Source organism: Haemorhous mexicanus, chromosome 17, assembly GCF_027477595.1.
Source record: "Haemorhous mexicanus isolate bHaeMex1 chromosome 17, bHaeMex1.pri, whole genome shotgun sequence".
NCBI classification, from domain to species: domain Eukaryota; kingdom Metazoa; phylum Chordata; class Aves; order Passeriformes; family Fringillidae; genus Haemorhous; species Haemorhous mexicanus.
The window spans coordinates 4,043,763-4,057,631 of record NC_082357.1 but is presented as its reverse complement, the minus strand read 5'-3'; the positions used below and the strand labels follow the sequence as shown (position 1 = coordinate 4,057,631).

General features: G+C 41.5%; 1 protein-coding gene across 31 annotated transcripts in view; it reads right to left on the bottom strand.

Moving 5' to 3' along the window:
- The window catches only part of RBFOX1 (RNA binding fox-1 homolog 1), a 1,186,796-nt gene that overhangs the window by 368,526 nt on the left and 804,401 nt on the right, over nt 1–13,869 (bottom strand). The gene's annotated exons all lie outside the window — the stretch shown is intronic.

The following is a 13,869-nucleotide window of genomic DNA, read 5'->3' as shown; positions in this document are numbered from 1 at the left end:
GACCCCCCTCCCTGTGACAGCAGACAGGGGACAGTGGCAGCACAGCTTGGGACATCCCAACTCTGCCAGAAGGAAGAGGCTCCTCCAGGAGAAGCTCTGGAGCCACAACTGTCCTGAAACTCCCATTCCCAGCCTCCTCCCAGCTCCCAGGTGTGTAACTCAGCCATGCACCAGGACCTCCGGAGCCAAACTTGCCAAACTTTGCTCAGGAAAGCACTTGGGTTTTGATCTGTCCATGTGGAGAGAAGGGTTTGGTGTCTGGTTAGGTTTTGTTTAGGCTTTCTTAAAAAATAATTTTAGAATCATTAGGGAGCATAATTAGCCCTGAAAGTGTCATCACTGCCAGTTCTGTGATCAGTGTAGATGGCAAACCATGAACCATAAACCATGAAATTGGATGCAATGTTTCTGAGGATATCTTCCAAGGTTTGGAATACACTTATCACTACTTTGTACTTAGAAAGAGTTAAAACACCAACCAATATCCATTTGTAGAAGATATTTTTACTCTGTAATGATAACGAAAACGGCAACTTCTCAGTCAAAGTTATGTTGCTACAAACAAAATATAACTGCCTGGTTTTCAGGACAGAAGGAGCCCTAAAAAGTACATCACAGGCTTAACCATCTACTTGTATAACAGAATTTTACAAGAGTCCCTGTATAAAAACACAAACCTAACAGAAACAAATGCTCTTTGAAGTTCCCAGCAGGGAGTAACAAGTACAGGAATTCAGCATAAGTCTAATTACAATTCCCCTAAGGATTCAAATTAAGTACAGCAGAAGTGACTGTCACTTGCAAACTAACAACTCCACTTTGCAAAGTTCATGACTTTACACCATTTATGAGTCACTTTAAGGTTATGTTAGTCCACATTGTAAGAGTGCTTGCATAAGTCTCAAGAGTTAATTTCAGATCTGAATTCCACATGAAGCTCTTTACCTTGATTAAAAATAAACAGAATGGAATGTTTCAGTTGGAAGGGACCTACAGTGATCATCTAGTCCAAATTAGAAGTGAGTTTGGGTTGTTTTGTTCAGGGTCTTTTACTATTATTTAGGTTTTCTAAATAAGAGCGCTAAGAGATTTTAACCTCTGGTGGTGGGATGGAGGAAGGAGATTTGGAATGCAAGAAAGGTGAAATTCCTAAGGTAACAAGAAAAAAAGTGTATCAAATACTCAGAGTGGAACAAGGGCTAGAGTTACTGAGTGTTTAAGCAGATAGTTAATTTTGTGTTTTAGTTAGTAGCTATTTGCTACTGTAATTTGAAACACAAAATACCTAACATCTCAGACACCAGAAAAGCTGGATTTAGGATGGGAAAGAAGTGTTTATGAACAGTGGGAGAACACAACAGAGAGGCAAAGAGGAAGTGAATAAGAAGATGACCACATCTTAACACCCAATTGCTCCTCCATATCTGGCAGCACAACCAACAGAAGAAAACCATCTATGTACTTTAAAACAAACAGCTTTCATATGAATGTGAGAACACTATATTAAATTATTGTTGGATTCAACTGCCTGCATGATGCTCAGTTTACTCTGAAAAGTAAAAACAACAGGGACACACACCAATTCCCTTGGTTCAAAGTTCAGCAAATGGTTGATTCCAGACTGTGTTTTAGCTACAACATCAAAATCCACTCCAGAGCTGGCTTCCCTCAGAGTGAACATCAGATCACCTAGACAGATCCCTCATCCCCCTTCATCCGAGGAGCTTTCCAGAAAAAAAGCAGCAAGGCTTGTTGATAAGGCATTATGAGGATGAGATTCAAGGGGGAAAAAACAAAACAAACCAAATTTACCTTAATGAAACAAACAAACAAACAAACAATTCATAGTTTAAACACAGATGCCATCTGCCTGTCTGGCCCTCTATTTGTCAGATCAAGTTTATTAAAATACATCTGGGAAAGGCTCATTTGAACACAAGCAGCTCTCTGAGCATTTCACCAGTGCCAAATTTGCTCTCTCATTTTGTCTTTTTTGTTATCTGTGCCAGTTTAAGAGAAACATCCTGGCAGTACTGAGCACTTAAGGGAAAACATAAATAATGCATTTACAATATGTAAACCTGTACAGATAAATGAGAAAAACTGAAAGCCATAACATATTTAATTAATGATCAAGAGAGCCTAGAAGCAAACCTTGTGCACATCCTGCAATTTTAAATACACTGCTTCTCAATCCTAAATTTACTTTGGTATGGCTCTGGATTCAACCATATGCAATTAACTATTTCTTTATTTTAGTATAAGACTGGTCAGTATGATGAGTGTCAATTTGTCAAGCTCTCACATATTATGAGTTTAGTGGAAGAATGCCTCAAAGATTCATTCCCTTTAAAGGATTTTATCAAGGAAAAACTTTGAAAAACTACAGGCTCCTTTATGGGACTAAAAATTATAGCAGTTTTGAAGACACTTGTGCTGTCAGGCTCCATCATTTTAAACCAAAAAAGACCCTTTGGAAATACTGTGGAACCTGCTGGTGTCAATCCCCAGTGAGTTCAGGACTAGAATGGGGAAATCTGTTTTGTTTTCTTTAAGTAACAGTAACAGGTGGGAGACTGAATATCTGTTAAATATATTCATCATTCATCCACTCTTCACACAGACACACAGGCCCCAGCCCTGAGGAAAATGGGACCCATGAATGAACAGATTGAGAGAACAACAGCATTACTGCAGGTGTGAGGGATACCAAGAGTTCACCTGGAAAGGGTTTTTGCTGCCAAATTTGTGAAGAAAGGGGTTAGGTGATTGGGAAAAGAGAACAATAGGGGGGTAATAAAGTTATTTACAGAAAGTATCTGCTTAAGTGTTAAAGAACATTTCTGCAGCAGTTCAACATTCCCAAGTATCGGTTTTATATTTTCAAATTCAAAATGTTTTCAGGACTGAGGTTATTTGAAAGAGAGCACAGTCCCAGTGGCTGAAAAAGAACAGGTGAACATCTGATGTCTTTTATATTCTAGATATTTTACCATAACTAAACATGTGTGGTAAATCAAAGGCCCCCTGATATTTCTGCCTTTCTTTCTGTACCTCAAAAAGGACAGTGCAAGTATGATTACTAGACTCTCAACAATATGCTTGTAGTATATGATGTAGATAATTCATGCTTTGGAGATTGTATAAAAATTATAAAGATCCAACCATGCCTCTGACCCCCACCACCAGGAGCAGGGCTTTTCATTTCCAAAAGATTTCCCAGACTCACCCAGATAAAATCATGGCCATTAACGAGTGAATGAGTCTTTCCTGGGTGATCATCGACCATTTCCCAAGAATGTCCAGAACATTCACCGAACAACACCTGGGAGAGATGACATCCAAAAGCGGTGACATCCTGGCTACAGCTGAAAGGAAGACCATTTCGAGGAGCCCAGACAGCCATCCAAGCCTATGGACTGACATTTGTACTGGACTGAATCTGTATAGTTCCCGTTATACATATGTAGGAACGTACAGAAATCTTAGGTCATGTCGGCTCCAGGCAGAATAAGCTGTATATAAGCTGGCTGCCTGGAGCAGTTGGTGTGACACTCTGGGGAGACGCTGACACTACGTCGGTCTGACCCAGGTTCACCCAGCGACAAAGTCTGGGGTTGATGCTGTCTTGGCTGTGGCGGTTTTATAATATTCTATTTTTTGGTTGTCGATCTAATAAATTTATAAAATACTTTTTATAAATTTGGCTGCAGAATTGATCATTTATAACATGCCTGTTTTGATTATCACAGTCAGTACCTACACACAAACTGTGGGGCTTGAGAGTCAGGTGAGCAAGGCTTGGCACTGAGCAGAGCCACAGGGCCTTTACCAGGACCCACCTCCCAGCTGGTGACTGCCCACCCTCTGATTTGGAAATCATCTCTCCTCATTCACACACAGATTAATCAGCTGAAATGCAACCACAGACTGTCCTCTCACAGCTATGTTTCACCAGGCACTGTCAGACAGTCCATACTGTTTCATATTATCTGCACAATCCATCTGCCAGTGCTTTCTCTCATTAGACACTCATCTGACTGGAAAAGTCTTCTGTCAAAAATTAAACGCTCGGGTTTGTTCCTCACCACATTACACAAAAAGGCTGTGCTACACAGGGCACACACCATGCACTGCTGTATTTCATTTGGAAACAGTCACTTCACTGCATCTTTTGGTCACTGCATCTTTTTGTCCATTATCTCATTGCCCAACAGAATTCAAGAGAAATAATACTCCAAGTTATTTAATATGTGGAAAAAGCACAGGCTTGTATATAAATGTATAAATAATATTGTGTATTAATCTAAAAATGCCTCTCAGTACTACATGTGAAACCCCAAAACACAAGAAACAACATCCATCCCAAGAGCTAACAAAGTAAAGCCCAAGGTGCTCAAACACAGAGGACTCATTAAAAATACCAGTAACTGCATAAATATACAGGATGAAATGAACTGGAAATGGGGATTTCAGAGCCTTTGGTAGTCACTTACAGCAACATCTAGAAGCTTTCAAACATAATATGAGTATTTCTTCCTCAAGGAGTAACTGGGATTGTCCTTTTCCACTACAAGGTGCCTAAATTTTCATGGACACATCTCCTGAAAGACCCCAAATGTTGAGGACAGTCTAACGAGGTGATAACGTGCTGACAACCCCCAGACCTCTTGTTCCATTGTGTTTCTGACACAAAGGGGTACAGAATGTATAGGTCTATGAATATGCAAATTCTTACCAGAACAGACAGCTTGGGGTTTCTCTTGGCTAGGTAAGTGTGTTTGCATGCACAGAATTTTAATTTCCTGGGGTTTTATTACCACCATCAGTTATTGTGCTCCAGCAGAGGCTGGAGGGACTGATTTATTCTCCAATGCCCTTGGCTGGATATTGTATATCAACTGGTGCTGCTGTCATAAATATATTTGGGTGAAGAACTGTCTCCAATTCCATGGGTAATACTAAGCAGAGTTAAGGTTTCAAGTGTCACATACAAGTGGGTTTATTTCTGCTGGAAGAAACAGGCAATTATTATGGCCCATTGAGCTCAGATTAAGCATTTCCATCAAAAAAAAGAAAAAGAGCCTAGTGCTACAATCCTTGTAAAGCTGTAAATGCAAATGGGGACCATCTCATCATCCATAAAAAAAATAATCTATAGCTTTATAGCCTTTTCTCACTCTCCTTTTCTTTTTGCCCTCAAATCAGCAACATATTCCAAACAAGACCATTTTATTGAGACAAGGAAAAGTAGAAAATCTCCAAAAATAAAAGAAATACATTTTTAAAGGTTTTTACATTAAAGCAGTTCATAGGCAATTATTTCCTTTTGCAGAACGGCTCCTTTAACCAAATGAGAAGCCTTAAAGTCCAATTTTCATCTTTTCTTACCTGCAGGATAAGATATGTTTCTTCATCAAGATTTTCTATATTGCTTGAACATCACAGCTACCTAAAACAGGGGGTTTGGATTTTGTTCCTTTTTTTTTTTTTCTTTTATTTTTGGTTTCTTTGTATTTTAACACTCTGAGCCATATACCCAAAGCATGCTGCAGATCACGGAGACAGAGATGTGATTAAATTTGCCTCTGGCTCCCTGAAAGTATTCAAGGAAACTTGAGGTGCTGCAGCATAGCCTGGAAGTGCTTCCCTTTCCAACACCCCCGTGAGTAAAACCCCTGCAGGGTGGCACAGGAGCAGCCAGCACTGGAGCTTTCCCTGTGCTCACATCCTGGGACACAGTTAGCTCCCTGCTTTCAAACACAGCTTGGGAGCTGTGAGTCTTGGCCATGGCCTTGTGGAAGGTATGGTGCAGACCAGGACAGTGCTGGGTTTAATTTGGGTCTGTGGATGACCCACCCTTGGACATGAAGGCTCTGGAAAGTACCTTACACAGGACTTTAATCTAAAGTAGGAAAATGGTTGTGAAGAAAATCTCTTTTACAACTACCATTACAGAGAAACACTTGTGTGGCAAAGCCTCAAGGTGAAATTCTGGTTGTGTGCTCTGCATGGAGCAATCCCATGAGAAACCTCATCTATGGTTAACATCCAAATATAAACTCCTTTTACACATAAAGGACTGGCCACAGTGCATTTAATTTCCTTGCATAGCACAGAAAATATTACACAGAATAATCTGAAGGCAAAGGCAATGCACTACAAAGAATAAAGGGACACTATGAAAAACATAATTAAAAATACTGTGATGTTAAAGCAGCAAGCAGTATAGAAATAAAGTCTGTTACCTTGCAGTGCAAACAGGCCCAAACCAAGCCTGGCATATTTCAGGTATTACCCTACTCACTGCAGCACAGAAAATTCTTGTTTCATAAGTAAATTTTTCTCACAAGAATTTACTCTTGTAAAATCTTGCACCTTTGGGGAAAAGGGTTTAAAGTTGCTTTCCTTAAAGACTCTGCAGAAAAAAAAAATTAAATTGCAGATAATGGTATGAATACCAATTAAGTGATAAACTCTGAAGCTAGTGTAAATATAGAAGGACGAAATTGGAGGTACTAATTAGTATCTGAGTATCAGGTACTGTTGAATTCTGAGGGTCTGTATTACCCAAACAAGGCAATAAATCTGATGTGCTGCATAAGAGGTTTTCTCAAATAAAGATCATAGAGAGAAATGACAACTAAAAAGTACAGGCCAAGAATGTATGGCAAATTAAAACAGGATTTAAGTAAAAAAAACTCCACTTGGCATAGAATTTTTTTCTAGATAATTACTACCAGCCTGTTAAAGTGGCAGTTATTCCAGCTGCAAGTAACAACTCAGAAAGACCCTTCAAGGCAGAGGAGAGAACAGCAGCCTGACAATGAGGATATCACTGAGACAGGCACGGATTTCCAGACAATTACAAAGCCAGCTTTGTTACAAATTGCTCCTACAGACACGGCCTGGTGCTATCAGCAAACATCTGCAAGCCTCCTCACTGTGCTTGTGTGCTGATAAAAATAAGCCAAGTTCTCACAGTCAGCCATGCATGACAAATTACAAAAAGCCCAAAACACAGCTTTTATCAGGCAGATCCACATTATTGGCTGGAGAGGTCATTACAGAAGGAACTGGTCTGAGAAAGCAGATATTGCCAGGTCAGCAAGAAGCCAATGAACTGACAGAGAGCCAGGCTTTCATTCCTGCCCTTCCTCTGAGCTGCTGTTTTTCCAATTAAAGCATTAATCCTCAGGGTGTCATAAAGTGAAAGGCTCTGTGTGTGTATGGGTGTGCTTATATATGTAAAATAGTAGATTTTATAGAAGTGATGCAAAGAATACTCAATGGTCATTCTGCAGTATTAACCTCATAGATCAATCATCAGCAAATTGATCTGCAAAACTTACTTTCTTCATCTGCAGATAAAAAAAGGAAAACCTTAGAATACTTAACAACTATTTCTATTCTGGGATTGTTTTTAAACTGCTAGATAATGAAGAGCCATCCTATTATGGTGTAATTTAGTTGGTTAATCAAGCTATTGATTTTGTTTCTTTTGTTTTTGGTTTGGGTTTAGTTTCTTTATAGACACAGATACAGACATGTACTTTATATACATATTCTTGACAGTAAAATCTGAATGCAAAAAAGAGGTGAAGACCAGGAAGTGCATTAAAATTACAGTCTGTTCTCATCTATCACTCTACCTAAAACTTGACATTTTGGTGGATAACTTCATTACTTATGGAAAACATACATGCTGCTTATCTTGAGCTCTTGGGAGAGAATTCCAAGGATGTGAATGCAAGATGGAAGTTGGTCATTATCATCCACACACATCTGCAATGGGACAATAGGGTTAATTTAAGGCATTAGTGACATTTAGATAGCTTTCTGCTTTGTACTGGAAATGCAGTGCCAGGTTCTGTGCTTGCACACACCAATCAGAACACAAGTGTTGTGCTCTTTGTCACAATTATCAGGGGGTTTTTGCTATGAATCTTTTGAGGGAAGCAGAGGTTGCCTTTGCTGCACTAATTTATCAAGTTGTGGACTCTGCAGGTGAGATTCTTCCCCTGAAGCACAGCAAGGACATATAGGAATTATGCATTTGTGAAGTTTAGGGAGAGAACTTCACACCCTGTGTGTGATGCTCAGTAAACACACCCAAAATCAGGAGTGTGCTTTCTTGGGTTTTAAATCAATTAGTCCCAGAGGGTAAAACATGTCTGCTCCCTTGCACTGGGGCTGTTATTACCTTCACAGCACCAGCACTGCCTGGCTCTGCATCAGAGCTCACCCCCCTCTCCATCCCACAGCTCCTCTAGCCATTGCTGTGTGAGCAAGAAGCTTCAATCAGCAGAAACAGGCGGCAGAAATTTAATGAGCTCTAGGACCAAGCCTGCCATAAGGAGATTTTTACATAGCTTTTACAACTCAGATAATGTTCCTCAGTGGAACTGTAGGTTGTACAAGCAGGCAGAATGTTTGGCTCTCAGAGCCACAAACCAATCACTTTGGAAAACTGTTGATACTCACTCGTGTGAGCCCATGTAAAAAACGCTGGTTTGGTTCTGATTTGTACTGTAAATCTTACTTCCCACAGGCAGTACTTTGCCCTTGCTTACAGCAACAGAATTGAAGAGGAACTCTACTGAAATGAGTAGCTTAGACTTAGTGATTTAAAGAAGAGTAAAACTCTTCTGGCAGTCATCTGAAGAATAAATCCTATTCCTTGCATTTACAAAATTGCTCACAGATTCAGTGTCTCAGAGCATTCCAGAGTTGTGGCAAGGCAGTGCAAATGCTGCTGGTGCTCACACCCAAGGATCATTATGTAACAACTTCCAAGAGTTTCCCAAGTTCATGATGCCAGTAAGAAATCACAGATGTCATTTTGGACTAGATGACCTTTAAAGATCCCCTACAACCCAATGTATTCTATTATTCTATATAAGCAATAAAAGCAAAGCCAGTAGAGCACTGATGCCTTAAGATTTTAGCTTTTATATTTTTCAAATCCTGTACTGCATTAGTGTACAGCTCTGAACTCCACACAAAGTTTAGTTACCTGTCTTGACATTTTGGTCAGAAAAACAATCCCTCTGGGATTGTTGGATCCAAAGACACATCACAGCCTCAGCCCTGAAGTATGAACAAAAGTGAGTTGGGGGGAGTGAACTGGGGATAAAGGACTTCATTACCTGAAGCTGTAATTGGAGGATTAACTCCTGATGTGTAAATGGACCAAACCTATAACTGTGTGAAAAACTCCTGCCCATTGTTCAGCCTGGGTGCAGCCTCTGGGAGGCTCCTCACTGCCCAAGGTATATCTGTTGAAGGCCTTTAATAAATACCTGCTTTTATTCTCTTAACTTTGTCTAGCCTCTGTTCCAGGTGGCCTCTCCAAGGCCCCAGCACAGGCCATACAGTGTGAGCAGCCACAGCCACCATGCCATTGCTCTTATGCAGCACTACTGGCCTGGGTGAGCACACTGAGCAAGGCTGTGCCTCACACTGCCCCACATCAGAGCTGGGATTTACACCTTCTGCAGGGTGAGCACAGGTGAGTAAGGCTGTCCCTCACACTGCCCTGTTGCAGTGAGGGAAGACTTGGGACAGCTCAGAATCAGCAAGCTTAGTTTATTGATTAGAGCATCAGACATTTATGCACAAGTAATAAGCTCATGCATATTCTGTAAGCTAAGCAGTCTATTAGTTATACTATAAATATCAATTCTTATCTTGCTCCCTCATTCCTTACGACTTACATCTCCCATTTCTCATGCTCTGCTCTCGGCTACATAATCCTGCTATCAGACTACAGCCATACTCAAGGCCATGGCAGCCTTGCAGGTGCAGGGATTCAGATTAGCTGGGTTTGGTACTTTTCCATCTCCTGGTCAGCTAACCAGAGCATGTCTATGTGACCTTTGTCATGTAACTAGTCCCCAACACTGCCCCACATCACAGCTGCATAGCTGGGATTTACACCTTCTGCAGGGTGAGCACAGAGCAAGGCTGTGCCTCACACTGCCCCACATCACAGCTGCACAGCTGGGATTTACACCTCCACGGATAGCCACACACTGAGCTCAGCGACTCTGTCTCACTGACATATTATCTGATTGCTTGGAATGTGGTTTGGAGGTTGGTTACCAACAGCTGCATCTTTGGTTCCATGTGGATTGTTTTTACTTGATGACCAATCCCAGTCCAGCTGTGTCGGAACTCTGGTCTGTCACAAGATTTTATTATTCATTCCTTTCTAACCTTCTGATGTTTCCTTTCTCTTTCTTTAGTGTAGTTTTAGTATATAATTTTCTTTTAATATAATATCATAAAATAATAAATCAGCCTTCTGAAACACAGAGCCAAGGTTCTCATCTCTTCCCTCCTCCTGGGGACCCTCAAGCACTGCCAAAACTCTGTATACCCTTGCTCAACTAAAGAGCTGCACCTTGAAGGAACTGCTTTCTGAATGACCCAAATTATTTTCCTTCCTGGGGAGATAGACCTCTCAGACCTTGGCAGTATTCACCTGATCTCCCCATTTACCCATGGGCAGTGAAGCAGCTTGTGACAAAGCCAAAGTTTCTTGGGATCTGCAGCATTGGCATCCTGAGAGGAAAGTGTTTTATTCTGCACAGCAGCCACAGCCAATAACTGCACAGGGAAGGGAGGGCAGAGTACCTTAATCTCCTCTCCTAAACAGCTTAACTAACTGGAGGAGATGCAGTGCCTGGCATTCAATAACTACTCAGTGCTTTGACTTGTTCCAGGAACGCATTACAGAGACTGTCAATAAACTTTAATTAGCAATATATTTTTAGTGGCACTGCTACAGCTTGCTGCAATGAAACATTTCTCCCAAGAATTTCTAAAGCTTTCCTAAAAGAAAGCTTGACACTTAATAATGAAAGACATTTAGAGATTTTCATATAACAGCATCCATTATGGCACTGTATACTTCTCACTCAGAACTGGTAAGGTTACCTTGAACATGTAAGCCTCATTTAAAGTAGTCTTTACTTTTCTGCTAAGAAAACGAGCAATCCTTGGCAAAAACCAGGTGCAACTGACAAAATTAAACACTTTCACCTTTTAATGAGACCAGAGCAATGGCCTAACTGTCCTAAAAGTAGGAAAGGAGAGGGAAACATTTAAAACTTGTGTATGTGTGTGCACCTGCGTGCACATCCAGGCTCGTTTTGCAAAGGAAATGTCACATCCTTCAATGAGCTCCAGGATAACGAGCTTGAAATTGTACCTTCAAAACTGTATGGTGTCTGTACCTCTGGAAAGAATTGCAGTGGCACGTTGCATGCCATCCTCATGCATCAAAGTGCTGCTCCAAACAGCTCTAGAAAACTTTGCGATGAGCTATGATGAGGTGAGGTAAACTGTGACCTGAAACCCTGTCCCTTGAGAAGGCAGAGAGAAATCTTTTACTGTATAAAGATCAAAGATCTAAATATCACCTCTTTCTGCAATGAATACAGCCCCTTTTCTCCACACAACTATACATGTCTTCACTTTTCTGCCACACCTGGGCCTGGATTGGAAGTCCTCAAGGACAAAGAACCCATCTACAAGTTCTGTCACATTTATCTACAGCTCTACATACAGCAGAGATGGAGAGGGGGAGAGAGAAGCCTCTTTTCTACCTGCACACCTGTCTGTGTGTTTCCATTATAGGAGGGAACAAACCAAATTTAATATTAATGACTCATTCCAACATCACAATGCACATGATCAATAAAATAGCTGCACACACCATTCAGAAGGAGCATTTCACCTTCATCTGCATGCAGGTAACACTCCCAGTGTGGTGCCCAGTCTGTGTGCTCAATACACCACAGCTGTAGCCTCAAGCAAGGAGTAATTTACACTCTGCTTTTCATTCATTTCATCTCCAGTGTTTGGAACAATCCTGTGCTGCTTTTGCACCTGAACTTCTAGAACTTCCTACACTACAATTTGCAATGAGATGAACATGCAATACTACAAAAAGTATTCTGATCTGCACATTCTTTCCTTTTGCCCTCCCTTTCCCTCCCAGAAATGCTGTACTGACACGCATGAAGAAGCCAAGTGAAGCCAAGGCCCTGAGGTGAGTCCCCCAGCTGCAGGAGTGTGCACATTGCCTGAGAGGTGCTGGGTCCAGCTGCTCAAACTGAAACCGGCCCCTGCTCAGCCAGCTCACTGTGACCCCAAACAGCTCTCATTCGTGCAGGAATAACCAAGTACCAGCAGAAATCACTTTGAGGAGCTCCAAGCTCTGCTGTAGGTGACCCTTGGAGAGAAGTGTGAACAGGAGAAATGCAAAGGGCAGGAGAAGCACAGGGCAGCCCCGTGTGGTTATTCAGATTAATCAATCTGGCCCAGTGGACCCAAGGTCCAAACAAACTCATTTTTAAGCTAGGGAGCCTTCAGGTGTGCCACATGTTTGAGCCTGGGATTATTGTATGAGACAAAAGGATTTTTAGTGCTGTGATGCAGAAGCCATTCCAGTCTGCTAACTACCTGAAACACCAGGATCAATTCTGAGAGTAAAACATCAATTACCTCACTTACTGAGACAGGACCAGCAGCAATTAAAAGGGTAGGGAATGCTGATCTGCATGAGGTTACTTGTCTGGTTTTTCAGTATATCACAGCAATTGTTTTGATTTCTAATTGTGTCTGGAGACTGGAATTCAGGCCTTTTACACCTCAGCGCGCATATTCTGAGACAGGGGTGTCTCATTACCAAAATAAACATTCCTGATGTGTCTCAAACAGGCACACACAATTACAAACAACGATTAATTTCCACTGTGAAAAAATACTTTTGCTTAAGAATTACGACCTGGGCTCAGCTACACTGTAATACCCATCAAAGACAAACAGGTCTGAACTATGGCATTTCTGGTATTTCACACCCACCCTTACATAAAGAAATAAATCCTGCAGGAGCTCAGCACCACTAGAGAAAACACAGCCTTGTCCTTGCATCTGCTGCATGGCATGAAGGTCTCTGAAGTTTGGAAGTTCAGGAAGGTCATGGGATATTCCTGAAAGCCTGGAAACAGCGAGCAAGAAGGGAAAGAGCTGCTGTTTGCTTACACCAAGCAGCACTGACAAACTGGGCACAGGACAGCAACAGCCTCACCCAGGTCCAGAGACAGCAAAATCTAATTTAAGTGACCAAATAGGCAGCTGAACAGGTATCCTTCCATTCCTAGAGCTGGATCCAAACCCTGTGGTGGAGACAGCCCTTCATCAGATCTGCCAGATCATCAAAAGCAATGGAAAGCTCTGAAGGGATGCTCAGCTCAGTAATGCCCTGACAGTTTCTCTAAACTCCTCTAGCTGCTGAGCTGCTGCTGGGATGGGTTTTTTAGGGACCTGAGCCATCCAAGCAACCCAGACACCTGGCTTAGGTCCCCAGAACCTGCAGCAGCTGATTGCCACTGGACACTGAGAGAGCTGGAGATCCAAGTCACAAAGATTCAGTGTCTCTAAACCACCCACATGGTAATTCTCATTATTAAAACTCCATTTTTAAATGTATAATTTATTTAGAATGGAAGGAATTTTTCTTAAAGACAAAAATCTATTCTACAACATCAGACCTTCCACAAAATTGGTTATTTTTTCCTTTTTTTTTTTCCCCTTTTCCCCAGTCTGAGTTCTCACTGTGCCTCTGTCTGGTTGTTAGTGAAGATAAAGCCTTCCTATAAAAATGGGAAACCTCCCTGTGGACTCTACCCTAGGCCTGTGTGCAGCAGTGTGACAGGTCACAGATGCAGGCTGGCAAGGGAGCCACACTTCTCACTCAGTGCTTGCTGCCCATGAGAGGAAGGAGCAATAATTCATTGAAATGACTGCACAGATTTCTTTACTAAACAAAGCCAGACTTAAATACATCATGGAGATGTC